Below are 25,876 nucleotides of genomic sequence, written 5' to 3' on the forward strand. Positions count from 1 at the left end.
CAGTCCTTAGAGCCTAACTTGGCAGAACATTTCTTACCAAACACACATAAGGTCACGTGTTTAACATTTACCTAATTTGTGACAGAATGTTCACCTTACCCACTGACTGTACACCCACACGACCTGATTACTATTAGCAAAGGCTGTTCGCTAATAAACATTCTGTGGCCCTAAAAACATTTGCTTAATTTCTTGGTAGAAAAGAAGACAGAGTGATAAAAAATAAACGCTTCAACTACATAATAATGGCTAAGTTAAGGCCAGGATGAACCTTGTTTGCCAGGTAGTACATGTATTATTGCCCACTACTGTGGTCACTGGCAGCTCCATGCTGGCTCCCTGGAGAGCTCCACATTGATGCATACTTTGAGAATTAGTATCTATAAATGCCATCCCATTCTAGTTTTAAACTCTCATGTCTCTGGCTCTTTAATAAGAGAACTTTTCAAAACACAACAGTTCTGCGTACATTTCAAAACTGCCTGTGAGTCTTGAATAACTGGCACTTGACAAGGGTTTCAGGAGTGAAAAGGACTGAAATCAGACAGTACTTTAAAAAGACCCTAATGACTATGACAGAGGATTAAAAAAACCCAAAACACAAATCAAAAACCCCAACCCTTCCTCTACTTCACATTAACTTTTTTGGGAAGAGTTGAGCAGAGCCAACACAAGAGAGCTGGTGAGACAGAGCACAATGTAGGATGAAGAGATCTCATTTTCCAGCATCAGACCTGATTTTCTCCTGATGAAAATGATCACATAAGCCATGGCTTAGTTGGGACTCAAAGTAAAAAGGAGAAATCACTTAATTGCTTAAAAGGTAAGGAATTTCCTCTACATAACTAGCACATTTACAACTGCAAGTATCTCTAATGGTGTATCAGGTGTTCGTTTGGTGACTGCAGCAAGAGTGGAGGTCCACTCTTTTTTAATATGAAAAATAATCCTCTTGCAACAACACTCAAGTTTTTTATTGGGGTAAAAAATCTGATATTTGTTTTAGCAGGCTTCTATGATGTGGCTGGCTGCAATAGTTTTAAGAGAGGAACTACTGGTTTTGTTTTGCTAGTTTTAACTAAATTTGGTCTCTAAAATGGCATTTCATTAAATAGTTATTTCTGATCTTCCTTCCCATTCTATTTTGATTAATCGGTTATGGAAGCAAATTCAGTGCAGTGACCCACACATTGCAATTTTCAATAAATAAACTCTGGACGAAACTCTTATGTAGTCTGTACAAAGCATCATGAACAATTTAAGACCTGAACTTTTCCAGCTTTACTTGTAGGCATGAGCAGGAAAAACAATTTGAAAGGTGTGTACCGAAAAGGGTAGAACAAAAACCTACAGTGTGAGACCGGTCACAGAAAGTGCACCTCTGTTGCCAACGCCATGACCCTGCCTCAGTGCAGCACACGAGGAACTCCAACAATCAAAAGGGGAAACCTTTGCAGCCCTCAGACTTTCATTTCAAAGGGACAAACAGGAAAGCAAGGACCAGACAACAGCTACCATTCGCTAAAGAGTCTCACATTAGTGATGGGGCCATCCTAAAAGATAACTGCTTTTTAATTTTGAGGTTAATTATGGTTATGAGCTTTTAATCTGTATCATTTTCACTTCTATCTTAATTGGCCAGCCAGAAGCCCCCTCTCTCACAAAATAACCTTCACAAGTCTGTTCTCAAAGGCACTTTTATCAAGTTCACAGTCCCCAGTGACATGTATATCCAAGACCTCCAAGGTACTGGAAAATCCTACCCTTTTTTGCAATTAATAAGGCTGTTTTCAAATACTGAATGTAATGTTGACTGAAGAATGCAGGAAGAAACACAACCATTCCACCAAGCAACTACATCAAGATCTTTTTGAAGAGGAGAGCACAAAGTATTATTATTACATATACATGGATCATTGCTTCAGACACAAAGCCTCTTTCCTTTTCAGTATGAATACATTTTTAAAGCATTGTAAATATGCACACAAGTATGAAAAGTATACAATTTTGGAATACAGTTTCTTCTACACAGACCATGGTTGGTCTACATTAAACATTCAATTTATAAAAACATCAATGCATTTGATTCAGTTCTGGGATGGGCAACAAAAATCTCATCTGAAACCCCAAACTTTAAATACATCAATCTGTGGAAAATGAGAATATTTAGGCATACTACAAATCAGCTGACAAAAAAGTCCCAATCACTTTCATATATATCAAGTACCTCTATGAACCTCTATCCCTACTATGCTTAAGGAAGTCAATCCCTCTCCTTTTCCTCTCAGTTTGTATGTCTTGATTAATTTATAATCATTAGTGGCAGTTTGTCTATTTTTTAGCAGAAAAATGCACAGGAAGCCTGTGCAGCTTCAGAAGTTAAGGAAGAAAATCGAGTGCCTCACCATGTAATACAAATCTGAACTTTTTGTTACGTGCTGTATGCTACTTCCTACTTATTCTAAGCAATAAATTACTGAAGTTGAACTTGATACTAATACTTGCCATCATTCTTTAAGGCCTCTCTCAATTCTTGACAATTGCCATCACTATTTCACAATAACTATTGAACTAGTTTCAGTATATGATCATAACTGGGCCATAACTTAATTTATGCTAGAGAACATGAAGAGATGTTTGCTTTAATGCTTACATAAGATGGTCTGCAAACTTGAGGCACCAAAAAAGTGGAAAAAAAAAATTAATCACCCAATATTTATACAGAGATTATTCCATATTAGTCAGTCTTTTCCCATAAGAAATTTCATTCAGCTTGCAAGCACAAAAAACCAACATCCTCAACCTCAGGATTGTTCTGTGCAAGCCAACTGCATATATTTCATTTATTTTCAGGGGCTAATTAATAATGAAAAATAGCTCTTGCTACTGAGATTTCCAAAAAGGAATTTATGACAAGTAAAGTTTGCTCCAGGGCAGATGGACTGTATTTAGAACTATTGTGTATGTTCACTGATTTCCATCATACATTTATAAAAATAAATGACACATTTATTAAGCAAAACTGTTTATAAAGGCATGATGCCTGCAGTTCTTTGCTCCAGCAGATCTACATGTTTATCCCAGAAAAAAGCTTTCCATTACTTTACTCAGAGATACCTTTGCAACAGCCATCAAATTTTTATCCATTTTGAAAAAGTTTGTTTTTAAGCTTTATCAGGACACTTGTAAGTACTGTTTCTTAATTCAAGATGGCTTAGAATATCTTACTAAATTACTTCTAAACTAAAGCTTTAAAAATTAAATAATAACTATTTTATATGACTAAACCCAGAGGGAGATAAGCATATAGGTGAAAAGTTACAACTTATCTTACTGAATTTTATGATAATCATTCTTATTTATTTCTGTTCAGTGTTAAAGAAATACAGTAATACATGCGGCCTGGCCAAGTATGTCCCATGCTTAAAGCTTTCCATTTGGGAATTTTTTGGTTTATGCCCAAATTCTCGATCTTAGCACTGCAGTTATTGTGTATTTGTGCGTTCTTGCACACGTAAGCCATTGGTACTTCACTTAAAAGTTTATGCAAAAATCTGTCACAGTCTATGCTAATGTGTTTCTCTGGGTTTTTTTAAAGTAAAAAGCATGCATGAACATCAAAGTACACACTGTAAGTGATTGTTTCTAATCTCAGATGTATCAATTATTCACTAGCTTGTTCATCTTGTGCTTCATCATATAGACTTCACCATGGCAACACTATTCTTCGCTTCCTAGACTTAATCAGTGAATCTGTAAACTAATATTAGATCTAGCTGTTGGATTACTTGACAGTCTACTTATTGCACTGTGAACAAAACATAGCTTCCAAGATACCAATAAACTTTCATTTGCCTAGAAATAATGAGATGGTAATTTTATATGAACTAGCTAGTTCCTCTAGCTAGTATACTTACTGCTAAGTATAAATATGTAGCTTTGAATTACAACTAGCAAAATTCAGAATGGAGTTTAATGCCTGGATGTACAAACTGGGAAATGGTTGACCTTCCAAACCCCCAAAATTTAAAAGTCACTGTTACGTTTTAGAACTATTTCACTTGTTTTCAGCAAGTACCTTAGCTTAAAAACATCTTTATAGCTGACAAATATGTGACAATTTTCTTGATATGATTTCCCTTCTTCATGTTTTCCAGCATTGTTAAACATATATAAATATAAATGCATCTTTTTCTAGCACATTTTGACCCAGCTATTTTGTCCCTTTCAGTAAGTTTTTTCTTTCTAATTTCTCTCCTTTTCATGTCTAATTAGCTTTTTCTTCACCCCTTCTTTCTGTGTTTCTCCAATAGTCTTGATCCCATTAATTCTTGCCTTCTTTTAGCTGTTCCACCACACAATCATACTTCCGTTCCCCTCCAGACTACAAGGACTGTTTATGCAGCTCATTAATCCAGAAGATACATCTTTAACACCTTAATGCTGCACCATTTTTTCCCTCAACTTGTAAAGCAGAACAGCCAACACTTCTTGTTTCTTCACTCTTATACAGGCTTTTTCACAAAGGTGTTCAACTTGTGATACCTCTGCTGGGGTCTCTAGGGAGCACTGATTCAAGTTGTGCTTTTGACTATCTCATTAATTATCATCCTGAAAGCAATTTCTAAGGTTTTTATCATATATAAAAATCTTAAGGGATCTTTTAACACATATAAATCTAACTACAATATTATCAGCACAGAAACTGTGATGTACACAAAGAGCTCATGTCCCTTCCCAGTAAGTCCTTAATATTGTTCCCATACGGTTCTTTGTTAAAATGATGAACTGCATGGTATTTCCCTTAAACGTAAATTATCTTCAACACACTTAAAAGAAAAAAAGGCAGGATTCACTTTTTTGAATACCACACATCTCAAAAAAAAAGAAAAAATTTAAAAAAGTCAGACATTTCAGAGTTTTGTAATAGGATGAATATTACTTAGAAAGAAAAACTGTTGGTGGTTTACGCTTGGCTGAGACCCCACTGTTCTTTGTGGATCTGCAAGCCTTGGTGAGCATTCCCTAAAGGGAATGCCTCTTGAGAGTAGAAATTATCAGCCTTGTACTGAGTGCATGTCAGTTGTCCTGTGACAGCTGCACAAGTCACACTGGTTTCCTTGTGCTACTCTTTCCTTCAAATCTCGCCTTGCGGAGTCTCATAAGGGATTCACTTTCTTCCCAGCCAGCTCAATATGTATGAAGGTAACAGGGAAAACTGTGAAGCAAATTGGATCAGTAGTTTATTAATATTTTTACAGCTTCACAGTTTGAATGAGTATGTCAAAGAACACAAGAAAGCATAGCTGACTGAAGTTACCTTCTCTGGGCAGAGCTGATACTCAAAGGTCAGTCAGGGCCCTCTGCACTACGTCTTTGCCCATTCCCAGGGGGTTAGCCAGCTGTGCTTAAGGCTAGCTCTGATGCATGGGAAAGCTATGAAAAGCCTTGTTCGGGATTTCTCTCTTTTGCTTAGGAGCTACTGAAGCTCAGAATCTTGCCCTTGGCCCTTGCCTGTGCCATGCTCCAAATATGCCTATGCCTGGCCACATGCCCTGACCAGTGGAACTGACCTTGAAGTTGTTTCATGACTGGAGTTGTTTGCCTGACTGGCAAAGAGGACTGTTTGTTGGTTGTCACTGGATACTGTCACGACTGCTCCATTCTTCTTGTTTGGGTAGTGTGGGACTACACTCTTTGTGTCATCTTTGACTGCTAGCAGTCTCCCTTTGTCCTCATTTCAGTTGAGATACAGTAAATTTTCTTCTTAGTAGCTGCTACAGCGCTGTGTTTTGGATTCAGTACGAGTATAATGTTGATAACGCAGTGATGTTTTGGTTGTTGCTAAGTAGTGCTTACCCTAAGTCAAGAACCTTTCAGCTTCCTAGGCTTTGCCAGTGAGGAGCTGCACAAAAAGCTGGAAGGGAGCATGGCCAGGATAGCTGGCCTGAACTGACTAAAGAGATATTCCATACCACAGAATGTCATGCTCAGTATATGAACTGGGAAAATTGGCTGGGGGAAGTGGGGGTGGCAATCACTGTTCGTGGATGGGCTGGGCATCAGTCAGTGGGTCATGAGCAACTGTATTGTGCATCACTTGTTTATTTCCTTGAGTTTTATTCCTCTTCCTTTTGTTATCTCCCTTTTCATTACAAATATTTTTATTATAACTGTTACTATTATTACATTTTATTTTATTTCAATTAATAAATTGTTTCTATCTCAACCCACAGGCTTTACCTTTTTTTCTGATGCTCCTCTCCATCCTACTGGTGGTGGTGGGGAGCAAGCCAGTGGCTGCATGGTAGTTGCTGACTTGGGTTAAATCAGGAATTACTCTTGCAGAGTAATTTCATCCTGCTGTTCCCTGACAACTGATCTCAGACACAGTAAAATGTTAAGCTCCCAGTAAGGGATGATGTTAATATCCTGCCTAAAAATGCTGCAGACTCAAATACCACTGAAAAATGCATGTAGTTACATTTTTTATAATACTTTTTCCTATCGGTCAGTGACCAGGTCACCACATCTCCATATTGTATTTTGAGTCAGCACCAGCAATGCACACACTCGCAGTACACACCATAATGCTTCGTATGTGGATATAAAAAGTACCTTGCACATCTTTCAGGCAACAGAAGCTGCTCCATCAGCAACAGAGGGCACTAGGATAGTTCTGCTCAGCTTGAACAGTGTAACTCCTCCAGCTTTTTGTTCCTGCTCAAACACTGCCTGTCACTAATTTTCAGTGATCTCCTCAGAGCTTGCTCAGGAACTGCATGATCCTGACCACACACAGGGCAAAACTTACAATCTTGATTCAATATCATCATTAATATGCTAGATAGCATGTACACCAAATGATCTCAGGAGCCAATTCTTAGCCCTTACACATAAACTATGCAATTTGCACTAAGCAGAAACATAGACTACAACCCCAGCAATGAAGTGTAGTATTCTTAGACTGTAATACAATTTGCTATGACTACAAGTGTTTGAAGAGATGGTCTTACAGTCAGTCAAGCTCACCTAGCAAACAGATCAAACAAAGCTAATAGCTGCAGCAGGGAGGGTTCTTGACATGGTACCTCCGCTCTAGAGACTACTCCATGAACCCCAGCGCCTTGCAGCCATCAGAGAGACTTCACAAGTGATATCACAGGAAAAAATTATCATACACTAATGTGAAAATGCCTCCCATTACACTTTTGTAGAAACATTGCTGCAAGTTTATCACTAGAATTGAACTAGCACCTGTGTGCATGCTGTCCTCTTTCCATGAATATAATTGGCAACCAGCACGTTCACATTTGCACTCAATATTTGGTACCAGTCATAAAATGGATACTACACAAAAGAGAAAGCTTTCTTTCTCAAGTTTCAATCATTTTCCTAAATACAAGCAATGAACAACTCCCTAAATAGGGCACAAATAAAGAAGCACTTGCCTTAATTCACTTTTTATAGAACAAAATTAAGACAATAAGGTTTCAGAACTTGAACTTGCAATTGTCTAGACTCATGTTCTAACTCGGATTCAAAGGAGAATAGTACAAGTCTACCTACACAAATTATACTTCCTAACTGAATTATAATGGTAAAGCAAATATTCAAACGAATAAGCAGGATTTTTTAATAAAAGCCTAACCACAGGCACTGACAATACTAAGTACTGGAAGTACTATCAGCATCCTGAAACGAGACATTATTGTTAAGCTTCACTAAACAAATTTGGCTATTTTCACATTGTTATGATAAAAATACTATGTTTGTTATCTTTCACTTTGACCACCAGCTAAGTCTCAATAATCTCTTTAAGGGTTAAAAATTTTATGATGAATATTAAACAAGATTGTGCTGGAAAGGGTTATTTTCCCACTTAACGTAGCCTTCCATCTGACCAGTAACAAAATCCACAGGACTATCCGAATCATATGTACTATGATCAAGACTCACTATTGGTATTCTTTTGTTCAAATTGTAAAGCACTATTCTACAGTTGATATTCAGAAGTGTGTGGTCATATCAAGTAAGCTAGAGTGGATTTATTTTCAAACTTTATTTAAAAAAAAATTCAGATCAACAACACTCCCACCACAATCTGTACTATACACACTAATTAAAACTTAATTGAGTTTTCAGATCTTTTAGAAAAGAAATGGACAGTTACTGGATGCAGTACCTCCTGGTTCTGACTGATAAGATTAAATGGAAGTTAAATAAAAATAAATAGTTGAAACAAAAATAGAAACACTATTTAAAGATAGATATGACTACACTCCAAATTTTAAGATGATTTTAATCTAAAAGATTACTTGTCATGGTAATTGGACCTGGCCCAAATTGCTATTAAAACTTAATGCACTCAGTGATGCTGAGCAGGATTGCTCCTTCCAGCAGTAGTGAGGATACAGACAAATTTAAAAGACTTACATTAGAGCAGCCTGTATCTTAAAAGTTCATTTAATGATGCTCCTAGTCTCATTAAAAGCATCTAATGCCATACAATTTCTGACCTTAGTATTTTTTCTCAAGTTTTTCTGAAGACTTATGTCAGAAATTAATAGGATTTTGTAGCTCTTGGATAGTGTAACAGTTTTATAGTCTCTTACATGGCATTAAGGTCTTGATTCAGTTTCCCAGACACAAGCATCCAGAGTGCTGCTTGAGATGCTGCAGCAAATCCTGGTCCACAAGTCTCAGGTCTCACAGGATGTATCACAGGATACAGGTCTCACATGGGTGAAACGAGACTTATCCTTTCATGGTCTTGCTTGGGACAGAAAATGGAAGAGACAGATCCTTAAATCTGTTACCCTCCCCTCAAATACTGAAGGAATTTGAATATGCTTCAGGAAGTGCCAATGTTTTTAAAGTATCTACGCCGGTAAATAAACAGAGAGAGAGAACAAGGAAAAAGGAATTTGAACAGGCCTTAGTTCATTTGGTTATATGTTGTGTAAAAATTAAGGAGACTCCCTACAGAATTGCATTACACAATATTATGCTCTAGGTAGTCACCAGAATGCACATGATTAGTGTCATGTCAACTTTAGTTTCAGAGTTTAATTGACATCCCCACAGATAAAAGAATAAAAATAAGTATTTACACAGAGATGTCAGAGCCTTTTCAGTTATGAAATGGAGATCACATGCCAGTAACATTAAGTAAAGGGAGTCCACAAATCTACTTTTAACTTCCATGGATTTATGCACAGCTATGGGAGATGAGGAATGACAAATGAACTGCAATGGCTCCTGCCCTCTTTGAGAGTTATGTAAACTAAGTTGATCAGCTTATTGAAAGTAGGCACACTGAAAACATGAAGTCACTCAAGTTATGCTAGGACAGAAACTATGGACTGAAATAGGTTGATCTATCAGTCATACCCACAGTGCTTTTTTTGGGTTGTGCACTATCTATATAGAAATTTCTGCATTAGGGAAGTTCATTAAATACATCAAAGATAATAGGCTGAATATCAGACAGGGAAAAAAATTAATTAGTTCCAAGGATTGGTTATTAACACAATGCATGTGGGCATAATGCACAGATTTTTCTAATATGTCCATAATGGTTTTTCACTTTGTGGATCTTCTCGCAGGGGCATAAATGATGGGTCATAGTTGATCTGGTAAAAATTTTAAGCCACCAGAACTGCTGCTAGCCAAGAAGCACCTAAGGTGTTGAGGAACACCTGGGCATGCTTGCTCTTCAACCCTTAATCAAAAACAACAGTCAAACAAAAGAAAAGAACTGCATTGTTGATCTATGTGCAAAATGCCAATCATGTTGAATCAAATATTATTGCATAAAGAGAGCAAATACTATGGCAAAAGATTACAGCAAGGAGTCTTGATAGGCCAGAGTCAGTCCAGCTGCTTGTAACACTGGTTTAGGCAGCATAAAGGATGCTCTTCCTGCAGCTACCATACTGTAGGAAGAGAGCATCCTTTGCTTCCCTGCTCTTTTGTTCTTAGAGCAGCCCACCCATCTTCAGTGACAGGCTTCTGCTTTGATCACGAGCAGGTTTAGAGACTGGAAAGCCACCAGCAGTGCTGATGACTTTGATGGTAATGCACTGGGACACCGGTCACTTCCATTCGGCTATTGTTGGTACTGGATCTCTGATGCTTACAAGCAGTTCTACTGCAATGGTAATCGTAGGAATCACTAAACAGTGACCAAATGACATCATTAACCTTTTTTTTAATCCTGACAAATGCAAGACTGATTGAGTTGCAAAGTAAAATTGGACCCCTCACAAACAGTCCCATGAAGTACATCTAAGAATACTTCAAAAGGGCATATGTTGGAATTAATTAAAGAAATCAATAATTTCTCTGCTAGTCTGTATACAGCTTCAAACACATCTATGTCTGCCACTGGCAGAAAAATAATATTTGTGTGTGCTAGGAGGAATGGATTAAAATGCAGAAGACTAGTGAGGAAGACTGTAAATCGCTCAAGTGAACTTGCAGCTGGGAATAGCCCTTGATAAACTTGTGTAAACAGCAGGCCAGTGATTCCATAGCATTGGACCAAAACATAACAGTGCCTGCATCTCCACTTGTCTACCTCTGCCTGGGTATTGCTTCAGGGATCCCCCAGTTTACTCTTTACATTCTAGCTGCAGGTTTGTGGTTGTTCCAGCTGCCTGCCAGTGTCGGCTTATACTGTGTGGCATCATGTTCAGAGCCACAGCAGAAAGAAACTCTAAGAGGTGATGATGGTGACTCCTCACAGACAGACGTCTGAAATGAAGCTGGTATTTGTTCTAGCTAGGCTGTAGCTCCAGAGCTGATGTCTGCTGTGTACTATAGAGTGATGTATGACGTATGGAATTATGAAGATCTACCAGCCCAAAAGGGGTACAACTCTGCACTCCTCTCAACTCAGTCATTACTTCCCATGGGCATTTGACAGAGGTTACCGAGATGTTCTTTTGCTAAATGGAAGGCTTATAAAAAAACATGCTTCAAAAACAGCGCTGTGGGTTCATCACTCCTCTCTGTCAACAGCATCCTGCAGTGCGGAAGCTCACAGAAAGAATACTTTGCCCACCCCTGCCCTCAAAAATTTAACTCTAAGCTTCACTAATCAGAGAGTTCCTAATGAAAGGAACACGGGAGCTATCAAAATAGCTCATACAAGTGCTACATCTAATCCAGCATGCTGTCTGTTCATTAGCCTGTAGCAGATGGTTTGACAGAAGGTGCAAGAAATTAGTCAGTGGACAGTTCTGGATTGGGAAAGAGTCTTTTGAATTGTTCCAACTAGTTTGCTTATATTTTGAAGTGCAAGGATTTACAGCAGAAAGCACTTCAACAATACTGAAGTAATTTATATATCATATGCATATATTACATTTAAGCATCTAATCCTTTGTTGTAGAAATAACAGCATCTTCCCACTGTTCTGATATTTTTGTCAGTTAATTACACAAACTAATGACACATCTTCTAAAAAGAACTTCTTGCATCCTTGAAGTTTTTTGACTTTATTACACAGCCTTTAGTCTTTCATCAAAAAGGGTAGACAGAACACACAATTCTCTTTCCTCATAAAGCCTACTATTCTGTATACAGTTCTAAGTGGAATAATTTGAAAAGTGCCAATATTCTCAATCTTACTCTACATGGTAGGTTTTCCAAAGTCCATTTATCATTGCTGCCAATCTCTGACTTCAATTTCTACACTCTTTCTCGACTGTAAATAGATGCATGTAAACAGAGATCTTCATGTCTTTTCTGACAACTTATTCATATGGTTGGGTCAGGAAAAAAATAATTTTGGGGCCTAGCTTATCTATCAAGTCATCAACACAGATGAATATTTACTCTGATGTCCCAACAGTGTATATGTATTTTATTTTATTCCCTTTTCTGACAAAGTAGATCCTAATATGTGTCAACATTGAATTTCACACAACACAAACTTACTCAGAATCTTCTGTAATTTCCACTAAGCAAAGTAACCTGCCTTCTGCAATCATATCAACATTAACTTTTCATCCAGCACAGTATCACAATACTCTATCAACAGGCAGTAGTTTAACTGTTGCCTTTTGCACTCTTTTTCAAACACAGTTTTTATGATAATAAAATATTAACCTATAGTTTTAATCTACTCTAGCCACTACTGTAATAAATACAGCCCCACAAACTGTATACAAAGAACTACCTACCACAGCAATGCTTGAATATGGCTTACACGGCATATTAAGGATTAACAACAATCACCTATGTGATTTACATAAGTCTTTGAAAACAACAGACAATCAGCTCAGCCATTTCCTCCTTTCCCTCACCTTTTATTAGTAGCAGAAATTAGGAGTAATAATATTACAGATTGTTTCTGACATAATTTACATGCTGCCCCTTCTCAGGTGGATTCAGTGGCCTAAGGACCATCAGACTTTCATCAGTCACAAATTGGTTCTAGAGTCCTGGAGGATCCTCCACTGTGGATCCTCCCAAGAGATGGGGAACATAATCAGATTGTTCAAAGAATGGAGACTCATTTGTGAATAGCTGGACTGTATATCCTCTTACTATATATTTCAAAGCTAGGTATTAGCATGTGAATTATTAGACAAGAATTATTAAGGGAAAAAGGACTCCACAACAACACTTACAAGGCAAAGGAAAAAGTAGCGATAGGAAAAAGATAGCATAGGAATCACTCAAGACAATGAAAAATAGCCAGCCTCAGCAACTGCAGTGTTTGTTTCCACTGGTAGGTTTGACCATATGAACTAAGGAAATCTTAGTCTTTTCCATTTTTATAATAATCAAATGCAATAACAAAACCACCCACAGTCTTAAAATATGCTTATAAATTTAAATTGTAATTTCACTCAAAAATTCAGTGAAAAGTTGGCAAAAGCCAATCATGTCATCATATTAAATACCTGTACTTACAGAGAACTTTGTTCACTGTGCAATCTGTCAGAGATAAGAATATGATCTTGACTGTTCCTTTCGGCCTCTTATTTGTGTAAATTGCATTAGCACTTGCAGCTAAAATCCAGTGAAGAATTCAGATTAAGACAGTCTTGCTTCCCCATCCCTCCAAAAAAGAGAGAAAATAAGAAGACGAACCCCCCCCCCCCCCAAACTATAGCTTTGGTCTCTGAGGTTGTATTTTATTAAAATACAAAAATAGGAACCTTAAGCAATATATGCACAAGAATTCAAGCTGGTTTGTTGCCAGTTGATGCTATTAAAAAGCTCAAAACCAAATCTAACCCATAACTATGTCCCTGTGGGAAGTATTTCTTCCTCTGGACCTTACTTCCAGCCCAGCAATCTTCAGCCGTTTCCTCAGGACAAAAATATCTACACAGTCTCCTCCGAGGACCAATAATCTTCTAAATAACATCACTAACAAACTGGTATTTGCATAAGCCTGTACAGCTTTAGCTCCCTAAAAACCTTTTACCAGAGAACAAAAGACTGCACAAGAAGCCAGGTCAAGCACCAAACCCCAGCTCTCCATACTGCTCACCACTCATCTTGCCCTTGGACCTGAATTAAGTCTCTCTACAACAGAGCTGCTCCAGACTGAGGTCAGCTTAGCAACATGTCCAGGTCCAGACCGGTGGACATACTGGTACAGAAGTAGCCACTGAGGACTGACTTCTGCTGGAGGCAGACCTACACTTCTCCATCTACCAACCTTTACCTGCACTGCACCTTCTGACTTGCTGTCTCCTTCCTCCTCTTTGTTATATCTCAAAAACTGCTCCAGTTGGATCATAGCTTCCTTGAGGGTAACTGAGGCTCTCTCCTTTTTTCAGAAATGTTCAGTCTGACCCAAAAGACAACAGTCAGGGCTAAATATATAGGTAGCTGTTCTCTCATCCTTTTATGATGGCAGTGTTTTCACACAAGATACAGTAAGTATACAAAGATGGAAAAAAATTACGTATTTTTACATTCCGAGATGATATTAGTAAGCATTTTATTAACTGCAAGAGCAACATAAAGTAATTATTTTTGTTCTGAAGGGTATCTGCCTGTGTTCTCATTAGACTACTGTAAACAGTAGTTTAGCAAGTCCTTTTGCTTGCCGTGCTTAGACTGGGGAAGAAATACCACTGCGGCATTACTAAGCTATGTGGTGATAGAAAGTCCTTGTTGTATAAATCTTCCAGTATTGTTCCTAAGCAGGGAAAAGGATATACAAAATTCTCACGTGGTTTTGATACTGCTTGGACATACCTCGAAAGTTTTTTTTCTTCTCAAGAGACAAACTTTGAGAAGTGAAGATTCAGGCCTAGGTAATTTACACCTAGCAAATTAGTTACAGCTAACAAATCATACAATAAAATGAAAGAAGATATTAATAAAGTCAGCTTGACACCAAATAGAATAATGCAGACTTTTTTGAAGAATGTATTCAAATGACTAGATTCAGAGGTATATGCTGTACTTCTACTGGGACACTCATGATTTTCAAAAGGTTTTACCTGCCTTCATTTCTCTTTTCCCATAAATGGTAATTTTCCCTCCTTTATGCTTTAGTATGTTCTTCTTTCATCTTGTCTCTATCCAAATCTCACTCCTCCAATGCCTTCATATCAAACTATCAATTTTCCTTAAATTAGAAATTACATTTATTTTTACTATCTTTGCTTTTCTTTTTCTCTCTCTCTTCAGGATTTCACTTCTCATATCCTGTTTTTACAGTAAGACTAAACTCTTGAGAAGGTTCAGCACGTACAATAGCATACTTCAAAGTACTGCAAGGCTTAATTGTGATTAATCATTATTGACAGAAAATAATTTTCAATTCTTCTTTCTGCAATTGAAGAAACAATATATTGACTTTTAATTTGTTATAGGATAATTTCCTATTTGCATGGTATGGATTAATTTCAAGATGACTTCAGTAATATGACTTTCAGACAAGATTGCCAAATGACACTGCAACAGGCCAGAACTGAAATAACATATCATAAAAACCACCCCTACTTAAACTGAGTCAAACATTGTGTTCGAGTATGTGACTCCACAAGTATTTCTAGTAGGGTAAGCAGGAGCTTTATATTTACAGTATATGTTAAAGCTATTATTCTTGACAGGTGACGCAATCCTACATGTGACTCCACACTCCTTGTACAAACTCTTGCAGACATTAAGCTGTAAAATATACACTCATCAAAATGTCTTGCCTGAATAAACTGTAGCTATTACTGCTTTCAAAATATCCATGAAACCTTAGATTTTATGAGGGGGAAATAAGTGGGTCTGATATTCATTAAAAATAGGCCAGTACTTTTAGGAGTCTCCTACTGACACTAGGTATTACAAGAAATATTATCTAGTTTCAGCACATGTTTTAAACTTTTCATACACAAGTAATTTTCTTTTTTGAGATTTATCTCTTTAAGGAGAGCATCAGAATCCCAAGTGCTGCAGAATAATTAAAATACAGATTTCAGGTCTGCTTTGCTAAAGCTAAGAAGCTTATGTGATCACGAGGTTTGCGAACATCTCTCTCTTCCCCTCCCAATAGTTTTCAACCACTTGGCAGATATTACTGATTTTTGACAGGATAGCAACCTCAAAGGTAGTTAAATTGCTACATGCTTTACAGAAACAGATGGCCAAGTGAAGAACATGTTTCTGACAAACAGTTCCAATAAATGCTCTGAATGAGATAAAGGGTGGAATGTGGATTCACATCATATTACGCATTAGCAGAGCCTGCATGGAGAGAAACCTTACCACTCCTTCAACATAATAAAACCATTGATCATAACCATCAGATGAACCATGAGATAAAAATTCAGAAGAAAATGAGCTTTACTAACTCCAGGTTTCACAAAAGGACACACTTGCTGTTAATGGTGACCACAGTTAATCAGGAGACAGAAGAAATAGGCAAATACAATATGAAAAATGCAGATGATGTTATTTTATTTTTAATTTTAAATCTTCCAATAAAGATTGCCTAATGAAAATATTAATAGCCAAAAAACCCTCTCTCTCAGAACACGTATTGCTACAAATATCTCAAAAGAGCAATGCATACAACTTTTTAGGTATATACAGTATAGAGTTTTAAGGTACTGAAAATGTTCATTTAATAGTAACAAAGTTGAAAGTGCATCTATAAACTAACCAGACCCATTAAGTAATTTCTGAACAATTTTTAGCATACAGTTTTCCTTCTAACTCATTTCAGAGCTCATCAGGTTGTGAAGGAATTAAAAAAAAGTGAGACTGATGAATTTGGTGAAGTCTGTTAAAATCACTTATTAAGCAGCAATGTATGGAACTACCCACCTAAGAACAGTCTACGCAGCTATATTACAAACAATTATGTTACTTGTTGTCTGTCATTTTATCCTCAGTGCCAACACTTAACTGCAGCATCATTTGTGGTATTTCATCACATGCAGAGAGGTTGAAGTCACGCTCTTGCCTAGAAATACTAAGGTTGTCAGTCTCAACAAGCAATTCTGTTTCTACTGCAGAAGAAAATTAGCTTGCTTTCTGAAAGTATCAGTTTTTATTTTCTTTATCCTAAGTACAAAAGTACGCAGCACTTTTTCCAAAGAACAATAGAATCTATTAAAAATATTTTTCGTTTTGCATGGAATTAGATTTTTAGTAAAGACATTTGAAGGAAAATACTAAACAATACAAAGGATGTAGTAGCTGATTTCATAAATTGAAAAAAACCCCGAACTACCAAAACTCCACTATGTTGATTTTCATGCAGTTTGACAGGTATATATACAATGATCACAGTGAAAGTCCTGCAGTTAATGAATATAGGTGTTCTGTCTCCAAATAAAGCCTTCCACAAGTTGAGACAAAGATTCTTTATCAGGGATCTATTGTCAAAAAGCCTATCTTTGAAAACCAATTTCTATCTAAATAAGAATACAGTTATTATTTAATTTAGAAGACAGCAATATCCTGTAGCACTGATGAATGTCTTCCACTCCCTTACATACAGAAAAGTTCCAATCCTACTACAGAGAGGTGCCCCAGCTTGGAATCCCATGCTACATTCATATGCCCCGTCATGGCCTGGTATGAAGGTCTTGCAATTGCTGCTCCAAGAAAACCATGTACTGTGATGCAAAAAATAAAATAAATCCACATCCTAACAATCACTCATTTACAATGATGACTGACACTTGTATTTAAACTCCTTTCAAAGCACTCTAATTATCTGTGCTCTTACACAACTGAAAGAAAACAAAAAGCTAGCATGGGCTAATATTTTATAGATACTAGTAACACTATTTGTAATATCATACATATGCTTTGCTCCAGCTCATTTAAAAATATGAGAGATTTATGAGAATCTTTTTTCTTAAGTACAAATTTCCAAGAATTGAGTCTTAAGTATAAGAGTAAACACCTACTATGTTTTTATCTCTGCTTTTAGACATTTGCCTAAAACATCTAAGGAGATTTCTTGATTGACATAGATCATGTAACAAAAAGTCAATGAAAGCTATGATTTTTACCAAGGCTATATTAGGAAAGCAGCTTCAATTACCAGGGACAGAAATCCAGGTTTTAAATTTAGTTCTCACCTCCTGTGACTGTAGTCACCAGAAGTTCTCCAGCCTCACACTGCCATCTATAGCAGTCTCATGCTTGCAGCAATGATGCAAGCAGTGATGAGAACAGAATGTGTGGTCATGTCGCAAATACAAAGCATTCTGTGAAAAATGGGTTTGGATCATACATTAGTACAAATATTAGCAACCAATCATTTAAACTAGTTGAGTTGTCATCGGATTAACACAGCAGCCTACTGGCTTCTAGTCTAAGAGAGGTAAGCCTCGAGCAGGAGCAATAGCGCTCCTTTCGGGGCCAGTCTGGCATACATATGTAAATCATGGATTTCTTTATTGAAAAAAAAAATGTAGAGGCATCCATCTCACACAGAAGCTGAAGGAACACTGATTTGGAACAGCACTATCCAAAATTTCAATCAGTGTTAAAACACCTAAGTTCCCAAACATAGTGTGCAGTCTGCCAGGAGCTCATGGTAGGTACTGAAGAATTTCACCATTTTAAAACCCTCCACAGAGCTGCATGGGAAATCTATAAAGTTCAGAAAAAATTCATAAGCAATAATATAATGAAATTTATGCTTAGACTCTCAGATATTCACTGAATACTGAATGGTGCCATTCTACCACACAATGACAAGTTCATAAATACATACTCACACAGCACGTAACTTATTCTTACCAGAAGCCATCAATATAAAGAATCTAACAGTATTTAGATGCAGACTCTTATAATAAAAGGGAAATGATAAGCATCCCACATTCAAGATGCTACTGATACTGGGATTGAGCAATATTCAGAAACAGACTGTACTACAACAATGCTATTTTTCCCCCCACTTTAAAGTCAAGTCCATAGCTCAGGAGACTCAAGTAAGTATGTATCACGCTAGAGGGTCATTTCAGATGTCTTTGTTGTTTGTTCATGCTGTTTATACATGAGAGTGTATATATATATATATATATATATATATATATATATATATATATATACACACACATACACTTGAGTACTCACTGGGACAGCTGTTTAGCTGTTGGAACACAAAACTTCACAAGTTTTCCTAGTCCAAAACTACAAGGCCTAACTAGCAAGTACAGGCACAGTTTCCATGTCCATTTCACAGAAGCTGAGAGATACACACCCCGGACTATCCTCCAAAGTGGGGATAATGGCATTCTCTGAGAAGCAGTCTCTGTTCCAGACCTTGCTCCAACACAAACACAAAAGGAATCTGCAACTGGGCAGGTTTCACATCCAGATGAGTGTTGTCACCACTACAGTTCAAACTATAAACATGTGCGCAGAAGCACCTCTTTTTCTTGAATGTCACATTAGCCCCATTCCTTGAAACTGGTGGAACATATTTGTCCTGAGCCTGTAAACAGTCTGGCAACAAGCAAGCAAATAAGACACCTGCATAAACTAGATGCCCCCCAAATTAGCCACAGATCTAAACTGGTTACTTATATCAGCAACAGGTATGTCCATAACTATGCATAATAACATCGGAAGAGGCTATTAAATATTATGCAGATTTTAAACCAACTCCAAACTACAAAGCACCAGATTCACCTTGAACATGGGATGCAAATTATCTCACATTTGTTCTTACAGTTCCCTCTGAAGCATCTTTTATTAGTCACTGTCACAGACTCCAGGTTTAACTTAGCACAGCTATTCCAACATTCAGTCCTCTGGGCCATAAAACTGAAAGCGTATGAGCTGCATTATGAAATTCTGTCCTATAACAATAAAGTTCAAGCTAGAGATAGCCTTTCTGTATGCACTACAGTAAGCAAACCATTCATGAGTCTAACAAGTGCATTCCTGGTTTTTTGTCCAAATTCAAACTGAAAGTTATTATACGAATCACTGCTATCAATATCTGCTTGAAGACATATGATGACCTCCTCTTCTGAGATTTTGATCTGAACAGTCCAAGATAAACTGACATTCTCAAATACTGTCAAATCAAATAAAAGCCTTTATACTCCCCCAATAAAGGTTTACTTTATAGAAGAGTAATGTGACATTAATTTATTTATTTTACCATATGACATGCTAACAGGAAATGCTAACTGGGAAAAACATAAATGGACTAAACACTTAACTTTTGAAACAGAAAATATCATTTTTAAAGCCCTAAAATGTTTGTAGTGGTAAAATTTAAAATCTCAAATACATAATCTAGAGTTCAATGAGCCTGCAGAAGAGATTTATAAATGTCAGGAATATCTAAGACTCGCACAGGCAGTACAGGACTAAATAAAATACTATAAAACCACACCATAAAAAAACCCCAATCCCCCAAAAAACGTCAAACATATGATTGATTTCTTCCTGAATGGAAGCCCACCACAATTAATACAAGACAATGAGTGTAAGTACATCAGGTGTTCCCATCATTATAAAATAGCAGCTGTTATTTGAAAAAGCAAGTTAAATTATTTATCAAACAATTCTAAATATCATCAAATTCAGTGCAGCCAGTCATTCAAATGGCTTCTAATAAATTATTTGATATGGCTCTAATGAAAACCATCAGTTATTCAGAAGCATTAGCTATTAAGCAGCATCATACTAATGTTTTGAAATTTTACTCAGACACATCTAGAAGTGACATACTATAAGTCACACTACAAATGCTTTTGAGATATTATCAGCAACATCCAAGAATTTATGCAAATTAAAATCCAAATAATTTTGTCAGTCATATGTCATGGTGTATAACATGCAAATTTTTATTCTGCACAGCCCAAAATTTGCCTGTTGGACAAAAAAAAAAAAAAAAAAAGGTGCTCACATAATTTCCCACATCAACAGCATCATAAATATAAACCTAGGCTTCTCCAGACCATTAAACAATACCTACACATAGTACAAAGGCAACTTCTCAGTAATAACAGGTTGCACTGTATTGTTCAAGGCACATCCCTTCTCTAGGAAAATCTATTTCAAGACTAAAGCCATAAAGCTTTCCTTCTACTAAAATGAGTAGACACACTGTCATTCCAAGAGCCTATATGACACTGTTGATGGTGAAAAGACTCGAGAAAAAGTTGGGAGCAAACTGTCTCAAATTGAGAGATGGGTAAATTATTTGAGACATTTTTGTGATTTTAGAAAAACACCAACAAATAGTTTTCATGAGGTGTTTATACATTTTAAATTAATATGCTAATGTGCTATAAACCACATTCAAATAAAAAGGAAATGTTAAGCAAATGCTTGGGAAGAATAAATTTCCAATTTATGATAATAAAATCTAGCAATCATACTTAAAATGATGTCATTAAACAATCAGTTATTTGGTCCAAAACACTAGCATGGTTTCTGCTAGCTTCTAGAACTACAGATGTACATGACTATGATCACCTGTGGATGGATGTGAGGTGCACAGTGGCAGGATAAGAGGAAACACAAATTGCAAAACAGGAAATTGCCAATAGATTTAAAAACAAATCACCACAAAGGTGGTCAGACACTGGCACCACCACAATCACAGAGACTGTGTAATCTTCATTCTTGGAGATACTCAAAATTCACCTGGACAAGGTCTAAGCAACATTATACAACTGGACTTGCTTTGATTGTTGGGGCAGAACTAGATGACATCCAGAGGTCCTTTCCAATCTAAAACACTCTGTGACTCAGTGCTTTTTCCTTAAAGTTCCTTTCCTTATTGGAGATGTAATTTTCCATTTGCATTTACAGTTAATTTTACACAAGTTTCCCATATATCTGTAGTGGCTTTAAAATAAAAATCAGAATTCGCCTTTGTGAGCAATCATGATTACACATTTGGTGCAATAAGACTCATTTGTTTTATGGTAGTTCTGTCACCAGAGTCAGCTGAGATACAATAGCTAAAACAAAAGCAAAATATTTATTTACAAAATAATAAACAGCTCTGATAGTTGCAGCTCATTATTACTCCTTCAGTCTGCATCACCCACATGTTGCAGGCATTCCAGAGAGAAGTGACCGGGCAGAAAATGAAGGAAACGGCAGATCAAAGAAGCTCGAGTGACTCTATAAAAAGTATTGCATGAATTAGGTGGGCACGTACATAAGACCTCGCGTCTCACACTGAAGACACACTGCGGAGGACAACGCCATGAGTACCTTTGTTGACATGCTTAAGGGGTGACCTTAATGAAGATACCGTGAAAGCATCCTGTGTGCACCTGTGGATATTAACCGTCCCACAGCTGCCTGTACCACTGAAACATTTTTTTTCCTCTAAAAATTGGCTTAAAAAAAACCCGACCACCAAACCACATCACAACACGAGGCCTCCAGAACCAGTTTCTTCCCCACTCCTTAAATAAGAACCGTGCTATTTTTAAGACGCATTGTGATGGGAGGCACATCTAAAAATAAGTTCGTTGGCGCTCGGCGGGCCAGTGTCGCTCCCCACGCCCGTCCCCGGCAGGGCAGCCGGCCCGGTCCCCGTGGCCGCCGCGGGCGGGGAGGGGGCCGGGGCGGCAGGTGGGGCGGCGGCTTTGTCTGCCATCGGGCGCTGAGCGGCGGCGGCGTCAGGGCGTGCGGCCGCCGGCTGGCGACTGGGCTCCGCGAGGGAGGCGGAGAGGGGGGCGGCGGAGGGAAAGGGGGAGCCCCCACCTCACCAGCATCCCCGAAACTTTCCTCCGGGCAGCCGCCACGGAAGAGGCGCCGCCGCCACAGCGAACCCCCGGAGCGGAGCCGGGGACCGCCCGGTGTCCCCGCCTCTCTCCTCGCCCGCCGGGGCGCGGCCGAGCGCCGCCTCCCCACTCCGGCCGCCCGCCCGCCCGCCATCCGTCGGGGACACGCCGAGCTCAGCCGCCCGCTCCCCTCCCCGCGCCGCCGCCGCCCGCTCACTCACTCACCCGCGCCCGGCGAGAGCAGCCACCGGCGCCTCCTCCTCTCGCGCCCTCCCTCCTGTCAAGTTGAGCCCAGCCTCTCTCCCTCCCTCCCTCCCTCTGGCCCCTCCTTCGCCACCGGGAGCCGCCGCCACCGGCTGCGCCCTCCCCCAGTACAGCCGGGCGCCGCCCCGCTCTCACCTGGGTCCTGCCGCCGCCGCCGGGGGAGCGGGGGAAGAAGGGGAAGGCGGAGGCGGCTCCGGGCAGTCCCAGCCAGCGGCGAGATCGCACCGCCCCGCCCGGCGCTCCCTGGGCTCCTCCCCGCAGGGACGCCCCGGGAGGCGAGGGGGGCGGTGGGCCGGGCTGTGCCGGGCCGGGCGCGGGGCGGGCACGGCGGGCGCGGCTGCGTTCTGCCCCTCGGTGACACACGGAGCGACCTCGGCGTCGCGACAGGAAAGCGAGGCAGCTTTCCCGGGAGAGCCGGCCGGGATCACGCCGCTCTCTGGGGAGGAGATGGCAGGAGCCCGGCGGTGGGGCTGTGGAGCCCGACTGGCAGCGCCCGGAGCGGCTGCAGGCCGGACGAGTTCCCTCTGTCACACGATCCCAGCGCCGCTCTCCGCAGCGAGTGTCCTGGGTCGGATAACCCCGCCCGGCAGGAGAGATGCTCGGTGTGCGAAACAGAAAAGAGGGTATAAAAGAGAGGTTTTTTCGGCGAAAAGGCAGTGCCGGTATCACCTGACAGCAGAGAGGTCTTAAACTGAAGTCCTGGTTGGAGTGCGGGTCTAAAATGAGCCAGAAAGGGTTAAGCAAAATCCGAAAAAGGAGAAGCTGCGATGAGTGCCCTGCGCTGTGATCGGGAGGAGCAGAAACGCGGTTTCGCTGCTGAGAGGCATCCCGGGGGGACAGCACTCCATTAGCTGCTCGCTGAGGGGCTGGTAAAGGATGGGGGTTTAATCTGCAGTGTCAGGTAACTTGCAAGGTGACAGTATATGTGAAAGAAGTCAACGAGGAAAGACTTAAACCTGTTCATGTTTCTTTAGATCATTTGTAATCATACTGAGGAATAAAGGTAGGAATGCAGACAAGTTTGAGTATGTTGTTCTTATAAGGGTGAATGTGTTTGCTTGGGAAATAAAAAGTTTATCAGCTGTAAGATTCCAAGATATATATCAACTTCCTAGGCAAATAGGCTTGTTAAAGCGGGTTGGTGTCTTTTTCCTATGAGAAACACAAGGTTCTTTAAGCAGCATAGCTGATGAGGCCTGGTTGCTTAGGGAGGGATGTTTGTTCTCCCCATTTACTTCCACTGAATCTTCTGCATCTCCTCCTCCTGCCAAAGTCACCTCTAGTTTTTACCAACTGTGTCTGTGCTGGGCTGACAGCCATGTACAGAGCTGTCAAGAGACATGTCATTACTCTTTCCAAATTAGTAAGAGGCTCAAGTAAAACTGTAAAATTAGTGGAGAGACTAATTGGGGTGTCTCTTCTGCTCTGAGTTCTCATGAAATTTCAAAGCATATAGTGTCTTTGAGATTTGTATCACAATTCTCCGCTTGACTTGTGAAACTGGTAAAGGCTTCAAAATTTGTGAGGAGCTTTTGCTGACAGGCAAAAGGACAGAATAACAAAATAGTCAGATAAGCCCCGCATTGTTTTGAGTTGATTCCAGGCTAAAACTGGATCATGTATGACTCATGTTAGTTTGTTGTCCACTATAAAGCATATGTTATATTGTAGTTAGACACCTGTGTGGAAACTAAATTATTGTGTGAAATAAAACATATAACTCAAAGCAATTAGTTTTGCATTTAAAACACTTGAATCTCAGTAATTATGAATGGGAATTCTTTATCCAACAAGGATATATCTAACAGGGTGTCACAGGCTGGTGAAAAAGTAGGTATTGTTGTCTATACATCATCCGTACACCATTTGTGCTGTGCATTAACTACCAGGCAGCACAGAGCCATTAGGGGAGAGTGGGGTAACAGACCTCCGCCTACCTTTTAGTGCTCTTGGCATTCTGCAGTGCAAGCTCTTAAATGCTTTGGGTCGATGTCAGAGTGTTCAGAGTGAGGAGGTAACACTGTTTTCTGTACCATCAGCTACTTCACTGCTTCAGCCTTCCCTAAAATCTCATCTTTGATGTTCTGTAGGAAAACTGTGTGATAAATACCTATACACTTATACACTGAGAATCAGTATTCCCCTTACTGTCGGTTCACGTTTTCTGTTCCTTTTCGTGATTAATCAACTTTATGGTGTTCCTCATTGCATCCCTCTCTCTGCTCAAGGTCAGTTGTTTGGTCTGGAGGCATCTCATCTACAGCGACTTGTATCTTGGGGATTATTTTATGAGGAAAATCAGAATCTTCATTTTAGATTTTGACCTTTATAACAATTCATTAATGAAGGTAGGTTATGATTAACAGAAACTGAAGGGCATTCTGAGGAGATACAGGAAAAGCTGTGCCATCTTATAGGTTGAGACTAAGCTCTTAGAAGGCATCTTGAAATTTTGTAGGGCTGTAACGTTGCACGAGAACCCCAATTAAATATCCACACACAACTTTTAAAAACTACTGGGAACCAAGACTTTAAAGGCTATATACACAATATTCATCTCCCAGAGGGCAAGAAATTAAATCTTGTCTGATTCCCTGGAGTACACTAGCCAATAGAGCTGAACCACTACATGACTGATGGGGAGTGTGCATGCTGGGACGAAATTTCTACCATTCAAGGGAAAAAAAGGAACAGAGTGAAAATTGTTACTTGAAAAGGACTGGGAGAGCCCCTTTGTCTTCAGAGTAGCTAGATTTTGTGATTATATTTAATTAGGATAGTTCTTAAAACCACAGGTTAGACAAAATCTGTTTTTCTAATGTTTGTAGAAATCAGTTTTGAGAACCAATGACTTCCTATAGAAGGCAATTCTATCCCACCTGTTCTTTGGGTGTAGAAGGAGGGGGCTATGACAACATAATGCTTTATTTATCTATTACTCTTTGAAATACTTAATTTTATTTAAAAAGGCTGAAACCCATGATGTCCTATGTCCTTTTGTCCCATATTTGACAAATACTAGAAGTAGACAAAAGTAGGGAGTTGACAGTGAAGTTGTGATGTGTTTGACAGTAACTGGAAAAGGGCCAGCATTAATTATGTGTCACTCAAGTGCCATCCCCCTACCCCCCAGTGTTTTCACACCAATAATGTTTTAAATTATTTCAGCAGGATATAGCTGATAGGAAGAGGAGGCTGCTTTGGGAAGAGATTGGAATGATAGGGAGGATGGAGACAGGTGAGCTGAGAAAAGACTGTGTGGGGCAAGAAAAGGAATAAAAATGTGTTGAAGGAGAAGCAAGAAAGGAAGTTGAAGAACGTACTATGGGGTTTGCTGGGAAAAAGTATTGGTTTGCTGAATGTGAGGACCAGTATCAGAGGGGATTAAGTGGAAAGTCGAAGGACACTGTAAA

General features: G+C 39.1%; 1 protein-coding gene across 1 annotated transcript in view; it reads right to left on the bottom strand.

Annotated features, from left to right (window-relative positions):
- FRY (FRY microtubule binding protein) overlaps positions 1 to 22,491 on the bottom strand; it is a 234,108-nt gene extending 211,617 nt beyond the window's left edge. The window contains exon 1 of the mRNA XM_051778816.1: positions 22,425 to 22,491. The gene's annotated coding sequence lies outside the window, so the exon portion shown is untranslated. The remainder of the gene's footprint in view (positions 1 to 22,424) is intronic.
- Positions 22,492 to 25,876: the final 3,385 nt, after the last annotated feature.

This window comes from Manacus candei, unplaced genomic scaffold (genome assembly GCF_025592945.1).
Source record: "Manacus candei isolate 608988 ecotype Guabito, Panama unplaced genomic scaffold, ASM2559294v1 h1tg000014l, whole genome shotgun sequence".
NCBI classification, from domain to species: domain Eukaryota; kingdom Metazoa; phylum Chordata; class Aves; order Passeriformes; family Pipridae; genus Manacus; species Manacus candei.